The sequence below is a fragment of the Podarcis bocagei genome, assembly GCF_964188305.1.
Source record: "Podarcis bocagei genome assembly, chromosome: 5".
NCBI lineage: Eukaryota > Metazoa > Chordata > Lepidosauria > Squamata > Lacertidae > Podarcis > Podarcis bocagei.
The window spans coordinates 44,564,173-44,580,700 of record NC_138129.1 but is presented as its reverse complement, the minus strand read 5'-3'; the positions used below and the strand labels follow the sequence as shown (position 1 = coordinate 44,580,700).

Here is a 16,528-nt window from a genome sequence, read left to right as displayed (position 1 = left end):
AATCTCTCTGTCTCAGGAGACAATGGAGGGGTGCGTACGCCTTGGGGGGGGGGGTGAAGTCCAACCATTGGAGGGTTACAGCGCCTGCTGCGGCATAAAATACTAAAACAGATTAAGATGACCGCAACTTTCTAAGCAGTGAAATTGCATGGCTAGCTCAGCTGGTTAGAGTGCCGTGCTGATAATGCCAAGGTTGCAGGTTCAATCCTCGTATGGGACAGTTTCATATTCCTGTATTTGTAAGGATTTGCAAGGATGCTTGATGATCCTCAGGGTCCCTTCCAACTCTACAATTTTGTAATACACATACTGAATTGAAGTATATAAATGAACGAACGAAGCGGAATAAATAAATAATTTGAAGAACGAACAAAGAAATAAAAATCGGGCAACCGCGTGAAAGTTCGCGCCAAGGAGAGAGAAACGCAACTGGCGCATCGCCAGCCCAGGAAGGCCTGCTTGGCTCAGCAAAGAAAGGCTGGTTGGGACAGAGGAAGAAGAGGGCGAAAGCAGCAGCATCGCTGACCTATCCTCCCCACGAGGAGGAAGGCTGGCTGGCGGGCGGGGGCTGCCGGAGAAGATGTTCATTGGAAAGTGCACGGATGGGTGGCCGGAGGAGCGTCCTGCCCACTTCCCCTCCCCTCCCCTCCCTCCCCTCCCCGCGGAGCCTGCGACGCCCGCCGCGTGCGATCGGACAGCCCCGGCCGCCTCTTGTATACAACGGGGAGGGAAGAGGGAGGGAGCGAGGGACGGGTCCGGCCTGCCCCTGGGGCGGGGCGGCGTTTGCAAGACAACAGCCCGAGCCCGACACAAGGAACCGCTCGCTGCTGCTGGAGGGAGCCGCGCGGAGTCGCCAGCGCCAAGCAGCTTAGTAAGTGCCGCCGGCCGGGTCTTGGGGAAGCCCAGCCGCGCTCGCTCACTCGCCACCCCGCCCCCGCCGTCGCCTCACCCCACCCTCCCCACGCCGCTTGCAACCCCCGAGGGGATGACATTTCTCTCCGATCCGAGGCTGGTGGGCGAGGGAAGCCTCTGGAGATTTCCCCCTACCCCCCAAATGGATTGGAAGGTTTTGCGGGCGCCTTTGGGAACTTGTAGCTGGTTGGGGTATTTGGAGAGAGAGAGAGAGAGCGGAGCGCAAAGGCGCGCGCCGCTTGGGTTCTTTCTCGCGCGGAATTGTAGTTAATCCACCGATTAATAAAAAACCATTCCGTCTCAGAAATGGGAACTTCATTCATCTTGGAGGGGATCATCCTGGTTGGCCTTTTCATTTTTTTGCGGGGGAGGGCATGTGGTGTGTTTTTTGTTTTGTTTTTTTTAAAAAGAAATATTATTTCTTTTAAAGCTCGTTCCAGTCCCTTGTTTGCAAACTCTTATAAAGGGTGCTCTGTGCGCCGGCTACTCACCCGGCGCGCGCGGGTATGTTTGTGTACGCATGTATTGAAATCGACGGGACAACTCCAGCGCAGGGAATCAATGAATCACTTTCTTCCAGTCCATAAATGCACTTACCCAGGAATGCCCCATGAGAACCAAACGGCGCTGCAAAGGGGGCGGGTGAATCTCTCCTTACAGTCGTCAAGACATCTCGTTTGGGAGCAATTCTGTGGATTTTAGTGGAGCGACTGTGCGGCTACTCTGGAGTAAGTCGCATATTAATTCAAGATCTCCGTCCCCATAAAAAAGTGCTTTCAAAATAATATTTGCAGTGAGCCCCCTGCTTCCCTAATATGCCCCAGAAGGGAAGGGGTTAAAGTATCATTTGCGCCCGCGCACCCTCTCTCCCCCCTCCCGAAATAAAACCAGACCATCAGGTTTTCTGCACCGTCTCGCACGGTTTTCAGTGTGGCTTTCTCTGTTCGCGGACAGGGACCGTATAAGATTTTGCTTCTCGCCATATATGCATTTAAGTAGAGCTAACTTAATCATATAGGTCAGGACTGGGGGATCGTTTGAAGGAGAATCAGAGCTACTTTCTCCTCTTCCCATTTCCTGCTTTTTATCTCTCTCTCTCCCCCTCGCATCTCCTGGCCAAAACAAAACAGCATATTTATAACTGACTAGGGGCACTGTCTCGCCAGCCAGTCTGTGGGGTTCTGTAACACAATGATTTCATAGTCAATGGGTGATAGGCAGGGTGATGCTCTTACAGTTGTAGGCACCAGCAGAGGTCACCAAGCATGTTATAAAATAAGCAGCCAGACACCATCCAGCTAAAAGGTTAATTCTCACTTACAAAGAGGAGCTGGCAGGACTATAACCTTAACCTGAATTTTCCTCCCTAGTTGTTTTGTTTTGTTTGCTTTCTCGAACAATGTGTTGTTTTATGTAGATCACTCTCAAGTTCCTTTATCATAGAATCGTGGAATTGTAGAGTTGGAATGGTGATTTGTAGCATGTTCATAATTGTTGATTGCTTATAAATAAGAGTCTCCCCCCCCTCCTACGTTTTGGAGATAGCACAGCCTGTTTCTGGATCTCATCTTTTACTGCCCTTTGTGTAGCACTGTTATTCTGCATGATAGGACACTTCTGTGGTGTTGGGGTAGGCAATGCTTTAACAACAACAACAATAACAAATCATATTTTTATTGTTTTTCTATTATGTCCACAGTATTTTGTCTCTAATTTGAGTATATGGAATGGGAGTGCAGTGACCAGGGTGTGTGTGTGTGCATTATGTAACCTATCTGGCAAACCTGATGGCTGCCCGAGGTGCATTTAAAGGGGCGGGTGGAGAGGGCCTTTGCATGTGCATGGCACAGAAACCAAGATAATCCAGTTGCTTTCAGCCCCTGCTCCAAGTGCAGAGGGAGACAGTCACTCAGCATTTAGCATCAGCTTCAAAACGAGTGAAGAACATTTAAGCCTAAATGTTCACCTCACTTCACTTTGGTTCAATGTGGCCTAATCTTCCCTCCTTTTTCTCCCTTGAAAATCACATCCATAGGACTGGTTCTGTGAAGGCAATTAAAGGATTGATAATCTGATCCAATAAGAATGGGTGCAGATCTAGTGTAGGGGTAGGAAATCTGCGGTCTCCTCGACTCTCACTAACCTTGACAATTGGGCGTTACTATTAGGCGTATTTTCACCTGCTTGTAGCTCATGTGAATTGTTTGTGAAATGAATAAGCAGATAATGTGTAAGATGGAGTGCAAAGATGTGTTGTAGAAGGGGAACCTGTGGTCCTTCAGATGTTTCTGGGCTACAGTTTCCATCATCCCTGGCCATTGACCACTTTGGCTATGTCTGATGTGAGCTAGGTTCCAACACAATGAAGGACCACAAGTTCCCTCACCTGGTGTAGGTTAGTGTCCCAACCCTGCTTTTTGTCTCCCCCTGTAATCCGTAAGTACAAGAGGGAAACTTTGGTGCAGCATCTGTGGCTGAGAAAATAAGCTACAGTACTTCTTTCCGCAGCGCATAGTTACAACCATGGAACTCGCTCCCACAAGTGGCATTGGTGACCACTAGTACCTTTGAAAGAGCATAAGAAAAATTCAAGGAGGAGAAGGCTATTGACTGCTAACTGAGACAGCTATGTTCTGCCACCACAGTTGGAGGCAGCTATGCTTCTGAATACTAGCTGCTGGAAGCCACAGGAAGAGAGAGTGGTCTTGCGCTCAAATCCTGCTTGCAAGTTTCCCACAGGCATCTGGTTGGCCACTATGAGAACAGGATGTTGGACTAGATGGGCCACTGGCTTGATCCAGCAAGCTCATCTTATGTCCTTACGCTGTGCTTAAGGCAGGCCTGGACTCTGGCAGCGAGGCCTTGCATGTGCTGGAGTTTAGACTCTTTCAACTCCTGCTCCTTTTTGCTGCTGTATCCAGGACTATCAAGATGATTCACAAGACACTTGCAAATGCTAAAGTTCACAGAGTGCTAAAGTTCAAAGGGTGGGCGGGTGGGAAAGGATATAATACCAGCAGAGCAGGCTTTCACATGATATCAGAGCAAGGCGTAAATCCTTTGAGCGGAATAGGAAATCCATTGCAAAAGGTGTTTTTGCACATTGCATTTTAAAAGTGTACAGCTGTGGGCTGAGATCTAAAGGATTCATACACACATCAGGCCTCTGCCTCTGATGGAAGCTTCTGCCCGCAGAAAAGCTATTCTGCAGGCTGAGGGAAAAGCTTCTGAGCGACATTCCATGATGTCTCACAGGCTGCCACTGGAAGGAGAAACTGGCAACCCCCTTGGTCTTTTTGGATACTGACTGTGGTGAAATCAGAGATATGAATATGATAAACATGGGTTCACAAACTGGTTATACTCATCAGGGAGCTGTGATGGTCTGTAGGAAGTGCACACTTAGGGTCAAACCCAGGTTGGCCTCTACATAATGTGGGAATTGACCCAAAGATTCATCCTCGTTTGACAGTTTCATATGTCTTAGACTAAGATCCTTTTCTCTGATTAGGACTATTATTTGGAAATATATTTGCCCCCTTCCCCCAGTATCACCTGCCATTTATTTGAACGTTTCTCTTTGTAGGCAATTCACAGTTTGGGCTGCTATTAAACATCAGATTAAAAACACCAATGTGGCCTGGTAACATACTTGCAAGTAAAAGATGAAAATGTTTTAATATCCTTTGGCTATTTTTTTCCTGACAGATTCCTATACAAGTGTAGTTATGACAGTAAGAAAGTCAGGGGATCAGGGATGGAAGCACAGAATCATGATACTTGTTTTTGTTCTCAAGTTTCAGCTAATGTATTTTTTTTTTTAAGTACTGTGAACTGTGCTACTTGGAATACACATGTTTGCTGAGAATTCAGTCTGACTTTTTAAAGGATTTGGCCAGAGTTAGCACCGGGGCTATGCTTGTGACTTGTCCTCCATCCAAATGAATGTAGTTTATCTGGAGGCAACAGGCAAATAGCCTAAGGTTATATGCTGGCACCTGAATTTCAAGCCTTATCTAAGATTGCAGAACAACCTATTGAGGACAGTCTTTGCTTTCTGAAACAAATACTATAACCCAGTTTTGCTCTCCCTGTGGAACAATATCTTTTTTGGCTGCTAACTCCTTTGGATGCCTGCCAGGCTTTAGCACCCTGTGTCAAATAACATGCTTCTGACAAAGGTTGCCCCAGTCAGGTGGGAGAAAATTACTCAATGTTCAGGTGTCCATGTGAGTGTTTTGTTTTGTTTTTGCTCTTGGGCATTTTAATTGTCCCAATATTAGTTTCACCTAATTGGGGCGGTGTGTGTGCCATTGAATTCCACACGATACTGAAAAAAGCACAATAGAAGTAAAATATATAGGGGAATCTCTGCCTATCAGAAGAGAGCCAGGCTTTATGAATGATACAAGTTTTTCAGAGAAAGAAAACACCACCACCACATCTCCATACACGGAGATTCTCGGTGTGTGATGTGACATCATCACCCGGTGAGTTTGTATGCCTCCACTCTCTGTCATTTGCAACATCTGGCCCCACCTTTAATGAACAGAACCTTTTGGATGGTGGCACCACAAGAGTCACTCCTGAGCAATGTCTGCAGGGCTGGCATCATCAACTGACATTCTTGGGCAGCTGGCAGGGCCCCAATACCCTGGCAGGGCCCAATGCTGACACTTGTCCTGGGGCCCCATTTTTGGGGGGGAGGTGTTATCAAAGCCAGCTGAGTGTAGCTGCTTTTATTTTCCTGCAATGCCCCCAACATATCTTCACTGTGGGGCTTTGTGGGAAATTAAAATGGCTGCTGACGCCACCCCCCATGGCTGCTTTGAGGGCTGCCACTGCCCGTCACTACAACCAAGGCTCAGCACCAAAGGAGGGCACTTGGTCAGGGGCATCTCAAACCTGAAGCTGGTCTTGGAAATCCACCTGGCTTATTCTACCTCAGCTCTGGAAGAGCAGTGAAGATGATGTTGTTTGTGAAGGCCTTCGGAGGAAGTTAGCATTATGATTGCTGTTGGATACTGAGATACTTTAAAGCAGGGGTCAGCAACCCTTTTCAGCTGTGGGCTGGTCCACTGACCCTCAGACCATGTGGTGGGCCGGACTATTTTTTTTGGGGGGGGGGAATGAACGAATTCCTATGCCCCAGAAATAACAGAGCCAGTGTGGTGTAGTGGTTAAGAGCGGTAGTCTCGTAATCTGGGGAACCGGGTTCGCGTCTCCGCTCCTCCACATGCAGCTGCTGGGTGACCTTGGGCCAGTCACACTTCTCTGAAGTCTCTCAGCCCCACTCACCTCACAGAGTGTTTGTTGTGGGGGAGGAAGGGAAAGGAGAATGTTAGCTGCTTTGAGACTCCTTAAAGGGAGTGAAAGGCGGGATATCAAATCCAAATCCAAACCCAGCCATGCATTTTAAATAAAAGCACACATTCAACTCATGTAAAAACACCAGGCAGGCCCCACAAATAACCCAGAGATGCATTTTAAATAAAAGGACACATTCTACTCATGTAAAAGCACGCGATTCCTGGACCGTCCGTGGGCCAGATTGAGAAGGCTATTGGGCCACATCCTGCCCACGGCCCTTAGGCTGTGTTGTTGCTGTCTTATTTTGAACGTTTTTATAGCTGTTGTAAAAAAAGAAATCATGTTGTTTTAAAAATTTGTAAGCCATTGTGGGGGGTCCTTTGGGACTGAAAGTTATGAGTATGATGTGATCATTTGCATATGATGCCCGCCAGATTAGCTCCTTTGCAGGAAACTCTTCTAAAGTTCAAGATGATTGTGTGCTCACCTCCGCCACCTTCCAAAATGACATGTTGTCCCTCTCCTAGGCCCTTCCCCAACTAAGCAGAGTGATGGTTCTGTACACAACACATTTGGGGGGACAAATTCGCACATTAAGAGCTCTCTTAGGAAACTAAGGGAGGAAACACTTGTATAGTAGCTCCTTGTGGTACCCAAAACATGGCAGTATCCTTGAGGTGTCTGAGATGAGCTTGGTGCTGCTGCTGCTGCTCAGAAGTGCTTCCCACAGCTTCCATGGGTCTGTAACGTGAGAACTGATAATAGGTAGTGGGGCATAAACATGAAATAACCAGACAGTAACCAGCCTCAACTTCAATTTGATACCATGCAAGAAAGTCTAGCAAAACTGGCAGTCGTGTTCCTACTTCTCTTCTGTTTAGGCTGTGGTTTGGATTTTTAAAGAGAGGAAGAAGATATGTGGAATTTCTAGGGCTCAGTTGGGCTTTCGTATGATAGCTCAGTTGCATGAAATGGCTATCATCATGGATAGGGCTTTGTTATTTGATGGAAACGGTTCTTGTCAGGGTCAGCAAGCTTATCAATTTGAACACTACTCCCCCAGGTCCTAGTCCAACACTTTAACCACTACACCACACTGACTGACCAGTGGGCTTCATGTGGGCTGGGCGATTGCTGAAAAGGACTTTGTTGCATAGGTGTAGTGAGTCAATCACAGCAAGCCTGTTGTTTCAGGGAGCTTAATTTCATGTTGCTCCAGGGGTTGCCCAGACAACACACAGACTTCCAACATTGTCTTTGGGTTTTGCACAATAGACTTCTTAGAAAGAGTGTGTAATACTGATATTAGGGGAAACTGCAAGGCTGAGTGGTGCAGCAATAAAACACCTAGTGCATTTGTAGTTAAGCAGCGTCTGTTATGGTTTCAGGTTGGATGGGGGACTGTGTGTTGAGATTCCTGCATTGCAGGGCATTGGATTAGATGACCCTTGGGGTCCCTTCCAACTCTTATGATTCTATGACTCAGAAAATGGTAATTAGACACAGGATCACTGATTTGAATCTTAATGGAGGGACTAGAGGAGTTGTTGCACCCAAGGCACCAAAATAAGAGGGTGATTGCCATGACAGTATCTGTAGAGAAGGGAGTTGTGTCAGCTGCCCGTTCATTGAAGCAGCAGAGAGTACAAGGGCTCGGTTTGTTCTTCCTCCTCTCTTTCTAAGACACAACCTCCCTTTTCACATCTGCATGTTGAACCGGTATCATTCATTCTGTCATTAGGATCAAAAGAAATGTCTGCATACTTATACATGTGTCCAAAGGTGCATGTGTTTCTCATAGGACAGTCCTCCTTTGCCACATGGTAAACAACTTTTGGAATCGGAGGGGAGACTCAAAAGCATTTTGCAATATGACAGCGAGGCATGGGGAGGGGACTAAAATATTTCCTTGGAGAGATCAGAGCTCCTTGGGGGAGGCTTAATCTAACTCTTCGGAGCCCAGTCTAACCGGCTGGTAGAGGAAATTTCATGGCATAATGATATGTACACTATGAGTCTCTTGCTAAGACCATAGTTGTCCAAAAGATTCTCCCTGAGGCAAGGAGGAAGATAGGTAGCTTAGAGACATGTAGCAAATAGTCATACTAGAAATCTTTGACCAGTTGCCACCTGACTTGCTAGTTTTCAGCCTTGGCAGGCCAGTGAGTCTGGATTTTTGTCCTCCTGGGTCACAAACTGGGAAGGATGTCCGGACACTTTCAGAGCTAGTGTGAAAAGCATGACATTTGCTTCCTGTGTTACTTGCATACAATGGCATACGCTTGGTTTCTACGATATATGCATGTTGTAAATCCCAGCTGCCTCTTGTGTATATCTGTGTCGTACACGGAGCTGAGAATTTCATATGCTGTTCCTGCCTGCACATTCTAAGTGTATGGATAAAATGTTCCATTTGCAAACTGTAAAACATAACGTAATGTGTGACAGGTAGCAAAATGGAGGAGAGGAAGTGCTTTGGGGAGCTAGTGTCTCTAGTATGGAACAACTCTGATTCTCAATGCATGCTGTTTAACTAAAATGATCAGATTTCTGCCCCATACTCCCATCTTGATCCTAAATCAGGGGTCTGCAACCCGCGGCTCCGGAGCCGCATGTGGCTCTTTTACACCTTTGCCGCGGCTCCGGGGTGGATACTAGCGAGGGGAGGAGGCGCATTGTGCGCCCCGACACTCCCCACTGTGGCGGGCGCTGTACTGGCTGTGACATCGCATGGGGGCGGTGCGTGCGTTAGTCACGCACCGTCCCGACATCACTTTCCCACTCGCCCGCCCGCTACATTGTAAGGGGCATGTACGCTGGTCACTGCATTGAAAGGGGGCATGTACGCTGGTCACTGTTTTGAAGGGGAGTGAAGAATACACACACAAAAAAGGTAACTTGTTAATTTAACATTTATTTCTATGAGGAGGAGTAATTCTAAGGGGTCAAACAAAGAAATAATAAAAAAGTGAGAAAAAAGTTATTTTTATAATGACGAGTTTTGCGGCTCCCAGTTTTTTTCCCCTTTGGAAACGGGTCCAAGTGGCTCTTTTTGTCTTAAAGGTTGCAGACCCCTGTCCTAAATCAAGGCACATTAATTCCAGTAGGACTCACTCTCCAGTCTGAGAGTGGCTGTCTGAGCCAAAAGGTGAATTCTGAAGAACATCTCTTTGAATACAATGAGCCTTTCTGGTAAGTACATGCTTGTAGTGGATGGTGTGGCGAGTTGGAGGCACTTATCTGTCACCCCAGCAGCTGTACTGGATTGGCTCAACCTGTGCATTTGCACCATTCTGACCTCACCAGCACCTACTATGTCTCCCTTGCAGTAAGCAGCAGCAGTGCGCGCCTCCATTGCACCATGCTATCCACTGCTGTGTGTGTGTGTCTGTTTGTAGGGCCTGGAACTGCTTGTTCCTGAGAAACTTGTAAAACTGAACAAAGTGCATATGTTTGGAATCAACAGGATTGAGATGGGACCGGCTGATGACTCTTGCAGAAATTTTTGGAGTCCTTCATTGGCAAATTTGAGTAGGGCCATGGGCCAGGTGTTCAAGTGGAACATGTTATGGGAAGTTTGTGACAGTCAGATTTGTACGAGACAGAATGCCTGTAAGTGTGTGTGTGTGTGTGTGTATAGGAAGGATGGGAATGTGCAAAGACATCTCGGGGATCCATTGTATCTTTGTGCACAGATAACCACTCACTGCACCCCTTACAGGATACTTGTCTGTGGGAGTTTGTGCACACCACAACACTGTCAGCAAATGCGATACTTATTTTTCTCTTTCTGTAGGAATGAAGGGCAACCACATGAATATGTACAGGGGTTCATCTGAGAACACCACCAAAGTGGAGCAAACCTACCCCCTGCACCTGGTGCTCCTGGAGTCTGAGGGGCAGGCTTAGCCCTTTCATCTCAACTGTGTACAGATTGAGTTTCTTGATCATGTTAGCTGGAATGGCGGACACACACACTCAGTGTTCAGTCTTTGGAAAGGTCACACTGATATTTACAATATTTTATATAAAAGAATTATTAAAGGGAGAAAATAATAGGTCACAGTCATGGCAGGAATCCCAGTCTAAATTATCTAGGTGGGGCAGGAAAGTGTGTGTGATGTTGGCATTGGAGGTCAACCTAAAGCAAGAAAACTTAAAAATTGCCCTGTTGGTCCACACAGACCTCACCCCACCTATTCTCATCCCAAATAGCTTCCTTTCTTGTATCAACTCCTCCCTGTAGTTTATGTACACCCCTAAATGAGAAGCTTGTGGCTTATGGAAACCCTCCCCTGCTATCTTCGTTGTTTGCAAGGTCACCATTTGCTCAGATCCCTCCATAACCATCAGCATTTGACAAATGAAACATTGCTCCTGGTCCCCATATACACTTAAATGGTTAAAGATGGGGCTGTGGTTCCTAACCTCTTGATCTTTAGAACTATTTGAAGGGGCAAAAGATGGTGGTGTCTTGTTTACCTTGTTCCCTGCCTGACAGATTGCATGTGACAGATGCAAGCTATCTAAGTGCCCAACAACTGGAATAGATGTTTCTTTCACATCACAGCAAATCAATAGCCTCTCTTGACCCTCTTCCCCCACTTTGAAGAGTATCTCACTATCCCCACTGAGCGAAATATGCTCCCCGCTATGCATAGAGGAACTACTCTGCTGCTGACTTGGCTGCAAGCTGTGTACACCTCCATCCAGATTGTTTCCTTTGCGCTAATGAGTTTTTAATCATTGGATTCTTGGCTGAGAAGCTGTTGAGTTCAAAGAACTCCTTTCATTTTGTACAGGAGGAAAGTTGGCCTAGCTGGAGGCTGAAACTTTTTGGAAACTTAGCTGTTATTCAAAAACATTTGACTCTTTCCCCACCCCCTGCCCCATTCCCCAACCAACGCACACTCTTCCCCTCCTCCTTAATCCACCTGCTTCAGTGCCATATGTCTAAACCTGGAACAGCTCCAGTCCTGAAACAATGGCCTTTGGTCTGACTTGGGCCTACTAGTAACAGTAATAAAGGCAGACTCTGAAGGGAGAGAAATAGAATGTCTCTTGCAAACTGCTCAGAGTTTGGGCCAATGGGTGCCTAAGTACCAAAAGAATTCTAGACAGAAGATGGTCATTCTAGCATTGGGAGGATGTTTTTATTGATCCAAAAATTACCATGTGAATAGTGAGCCTTGAGGATGTTTGCTTTCCTTTAGCAATCAGCCTCTCTTGCTTGCTTGAACCATCCTTTTAAAGACCTAACAATGTGGTAGATACATCATTTGTAGCAACTTCAATTAAATACCCTTCTAAGCTGAAGACTAGCCCTGTTTTAATTTTGTTGAAGCAAGAGAGGATTTCCATCCTTTCTCTCCTTTGCCTCCTGCCCCTAACCATATCCTTCCATTCAGGTCCTCCTTTCCAGCCCCCTCTGAAAAATGCAAATGGGGATATGTGGATCCAAAATCCTGCCTTTATGCAAGGAAATGCTTCTTTCATCTTCCCTTCTTTTCATGTGCCTCATAATCTAGTAGTACCTTTTCAGCCAAGCTGTCCTCTGCTAGTTACTACGTTCTGGAGTCTCATTATGAAATTAAATAGTGTTTTGAATTGCCTTGGGTGGGGGGAAATGGGAAGAATGTTTACTAGTCCCTTTGTGCAATCTACTGGCCTGTAACCTTTTATGATGATCAGCACTGCTTCACTTGCACAGTTGGAAGGGGAGAAAAGCAATTGACTGGGATTTTGCATGCATGGCTGAATGAGGATGATAGCAGTACTTTAGGGTCTGAAATTAGTGTCTGTTTTCATTGAAGGAGATTCTCACCAGGCTGTATTTGGGATATATATATATATATATCTCCAATTCAAACCTCCCGTCCTATCAAACACAAAGGATTCTGCCATCTCTATTATGTTTTTCTGACTGCCTCCCCTTTCCAAATCACCCTAATCTCCAAATACCAAGGAGCAAAACAGGGTTGCTTCATCTATAGAGGACAAATGGATGCCCAACAGAATTTGCAAAGTGTCACATAATGGTATTAGGTTTTTCCCCTCAGTGAATTTGTGGCAAGAGAAACCCATTTTACAATATGAAAAATGCAATGTTTGAAGAGGCCCACTCTCTTCTGTGTATGTACCTTAACAATGCTCTTGTCTTTTATATTGCTTTCTTGCAGATAAGGCAAGGGACTTCTTTTCTTATTTTTTAATGGTAAATCCTGTAAGGTGGTATTCAGTTAAGTTTTACTAAGAGCACTGCTGTTGAAATTTATGGACTTCTCTTAGTCATGTTCATTAATTTCAGTTGGTCTATTCTGAGTAAAACTTAGTTGAATACCAGAATATATGGACACTCAGGAGCATAGGGTTGGTTAACTATGTGTAGTGTTTCTGTTGATGTTAGCAAGTCTCCTTATCCCCATGTTATGAATGAAGGAGACAGATTCTTCCAGTGCATTGCAAGTGCTCCCTGTGGCAATTGACTATACAGCGGTATCAATTCTGGAAGTCCGTTCCAAAACCAAAGCATTCCCAAACCAGGGCACGCTTTCCCATAGAAAGTAATGCAAAATGGATTAATCCGTTCCAGACTTTTAAAAACAACCCCTAAAACAGCAATTTAACATGAATTTGACTATCAAACGAGACCATTGATCCATAAAATGAAAGCAATAAACAATGTACTGCAGTCACACAATCAACCAGTAGCTGAACCGGGTTCCACACAGTCACAAAAACAAAACAAAAAGCCACAAAAATGTGAAATAAATAGCAAAAACAGACAGACCTCAGCGTAACACTCAAAACAGAAGAGTGGCACTCAAATCGGAAGTGTAACACTCAAATCGGAGCACGTTTGGCTTCCGAAAAAAGTTCGCAAAGTGGAACACTTACTTTCAGGTTTGCAGCATTTGGGTTCCAGGTTGTTAGAGTACCAAGGCATTTGAGAACCAAGGTACCACTGTACAGGCAACCCTCCCATTTACACAGGGGTTATGGTCCGAGGCATCACAGGCATCAGTGAAATCACATATATATTTGAAACACCATCAGAAAAGCCTGCAAACACTCTGTTCCATCCCCCGCCCCTTTTTGTGATGTTTTTGGGTCACTTCTGGATGTGCTTGTGCATGGTCCCACACATACTGAATGTGTGTAAATGAGGGGTTTGCCTGAATTGGACAAAGCCTGGTAACCCAAAAAGCAAGGGATGCAAGCAGATGGAAGGCAAGCAAGTCAGCAGCTTTTAAAAATTAAAAATAATGGAATGATAAGAGAGCTTTGTCTCTTTTAAATAAAATTACGTTAACTTCAGTTCAGAATCATGAAAACTGGGCCTTGGGCCATGTTTGTGTTTAAATGATTCCCTTCAGGTTGGTTAGATCAGTTTAGCAGCTCAACTGCTGTTATTCAAGGGAAATCTTGTTTACATACAGCTTGGATTATAGCAGTCGAACCTGTATCCATTAACATTTACATCTTTGGTTAGATGTAAACATCCATGGATATAGGTGCAAGTGCTCTAATCCAGGCTGTAAGATTCCCCTTGAATAACAACAGGTGTGAAGTATAGGGAAATTGCTCATCACAGCGCAAGGGTGGTAGCAAAGGGTGAAATCAGTCCTATGCAAACTTACTTGCAATAATAAAAATCTAAACAAAAGAATACTTAGATCTGTCTTACCGTAAGAGATTTTGAGTTTACCCAACAATCAAAAACATTCCTTTAGAGCAAGCTTTTGATTCTGTTGCTGCTTATTGTATCGTATGTGAGCATGGCTCTTTCCCTTCTTGGTTTGTTTTTGCTTTTTTGCTAGCTTTACTTTGATAGTTTAATGCTTGGCTCCTTCCTGTTTTTCTGTTCTGTTTTATATTTGTAAGCCACTTTGACAAGCGCCTTTGTGGAATGAAAACATGGGACGTATATATCAAAATGCTCCTTTAAAAAAATCCTAATTCAAAGGGCACTCCTACCTTCAAATACTAGCCAACCTGGTGCATTTCAACAGAAGCTCCTATCACACCAGGGAGGCTTGTGTTAAAGGAACTTGAACACAATTTTCAAATTCCAGCAACCTCCCTAGGTGTATTCAAGCATTTGACTGAACAAGCAAATGTGAATCCATGCAGTGTGAGAAACTGAGATATGAAAGCTAGGAGCTAAATGGCACCTTAAACCTAGGTTATGGGCGCAACAATGGAATGTCTAGGGCTCTAGGCACACTTTTTTTATAACCAGAATACAAAACAGAAAATGAATGAACTGCAGCTAAAATATTATGTTCATTTTTCACATGGTCTAGTCCAGGGGTCAGCAAACTTTTTCAGCAGGGGGCCAGTCCACTGTGCCTCAGACCTTGTGGGGGGGCAGACTATATTGGGGGGTGTGAACAAATTCCTATGCCCCACAAATAACCCAGAGATGCATTTTAAATAAAAGGACACATTCTACTCATGTAAAAACAAGCTGATTCCCAGACTGTCCGTGGGCCGGATTTAGAAGGCGATTGGGCCGGATCCGGCCCCCAGCCCATAGTTTGCCTACCCATGGTCTAGTCCTTCCCCTGCCCACTCCCCTAATATTCTTAAGAGGGTCTCTTCTCCAGTCTTCAGAAAGTAGCTGGAAGTGGGGAAGCAGAAAAAGGTCCTCCTTTCCTTCCACGCTGCAGTTTTAATCTGAAATCTTCAGCGCAGTACTGCACCTAGAGCTCAGAAACTGCTCACGCTAATGAATTTCCCTATTGCAAAATGCATCTAGAACAATGGGAGTTTCGAACGCTGAATCCATGGATGGGAATCAGAGAATTGTAGAGTTGGAAGGGACCCTGAGGGTCTAGTCTAATCCCCTACAATGCAGGAATCTCAACTAAAATACTCATGACAGATGGCTATCCTCTGCTTAAAAGCAGCAACTATTGCGCAAGCTCCACCCCCGACACCCTGATGCTTGCTTGCCCTGCCAGCTCAGCTCCCCACTTCCCCTCTGTTGAGCAAGGAATGTCCATTGGGGGCTTTTATTCATGTTTGCTTGAACATAGGTAGAGCTCTCCATGTTACTGGGGACCCTGACAAAGCAGGGGCCCTGATTTCATGAGGCGTTCTACTTGCATTCAGCCAAATGCAAAGCTCCTGTAGACCTTCCTTGCTCAGAATGTGATTGAAACAAGGATGTTGTATGCATTCCCTTGTTCTCCTGTGCACAGTTTTAGCCCATGTGTGCTTAGCAAGGGAGCCTGAGGGAGCCATTTCCAGCAGGAAATGTGGGAAGCAGAGAACCAGTGCAAATTTGCAAGAAGTAATTAAAGTGAGTGGGCAAAATAGTTCCCCAATGATGCAAAAACAGGAGTGGAATCCTATAAGCTGTTCTGAAGAGGTATGAATCTAGTTACTAAACAGCTCAACTTATGTGAAACACTTAGGTTTGGATTCAGACTGTTAAAAATTAATTGGACAATGACTCCATTCCCACCTATTTGAATAAAATTAAGTTCAACTAACTATATAAAAAGGTGGAGGAAACATCAGCCACACACTGCCTCGTAACCATGTTATTGCATGTCCAGGTCTTGGGCGGTTGTGCTTTCACCTGATCCAGAGCTCATTTTAGTTGTTTGAAAAGTACAATGAGAGTTTTAACTAAGACTGCAAGCCTATGCACACTTACCTGGGAATAAGCCCCATTGTACACAGTGGAACTTACTTCTGAGTAAACATGCACAGGACTACACAGTGCAACTTGGGACAGTCAAGATTTTATGGGAAATTTAAAGAGCAGATTCAGACATTCTAACAGTAACAGTGACTTGCACAAACCCTCTTGGTTGTTTATCTCTAGTGTTGTGAACTCTGTCAGGCTCTTCTAGATAACCAAACAAAGCAGGCGCTAAGTACTGTAATTCGTGAGAAAGTGTCTCATACCCTTGTAACAAGGGATTTGCAAACTATTACCAGCTGTGGTATTGAGTCTTATGAGAGACCACAGGGTCCAGCTATAGCCTGTGGCAATCTTACTGCCATGTTTCAACTAGGGAGTTACAGCTCTTCTGATTTACTGTGCTGGAAATGTATCGGTAGCTGATGGTACAACTAATATGGCTGGAGCTATAAGTAGGGCTTTAGGGTCATAGGAATCCTAGTCTTTCCACACTTTTATGTTTTCTGGGTTTTTGTATCAATATGCAGATGACGATTTGGATTACTGATTGTTTTTGAATCCAGTCTTGGAACATCTTCACAAGCACTGATGTTTCCAAAACATTTTCTTGGTAGGAAAATATGTTTATCATGTATTGACTCTAATGAG

The 16,528-nt window shown here is 45.0% G+C and overlaps 1 protein-coding gene across 5 annotated transcripts in view; it reads left to right on the top strand.

Annotated features, from left to right (window-relative positions):
* The first annotated feature begins 768 nt into the window (after positions 1 to 768).
* The window catches only part of SOX13 (SRY-box transcription factor 13), a 60,364-nt gene continuing 44,604 nt past the window's right edge, over positions 769 to 16,528 (top strand). For 4 of the 5 annotated variants that reach the window (XM_081193479.1, XM_081193480.1, XM_081193476.1 and 1 more), the window contains exon 1: positions 769 to 871. The gene's annotated coding sequence lies outside the window, so the exon portion shown is untranslated. Of the gene's footprint in view, positions 872 to 1,492; positions 1,641 to 16,528 lie in introns of all 5 variants that reach the window. The other variant, XM_081193477.1, reaches the window with a different exon arrangement.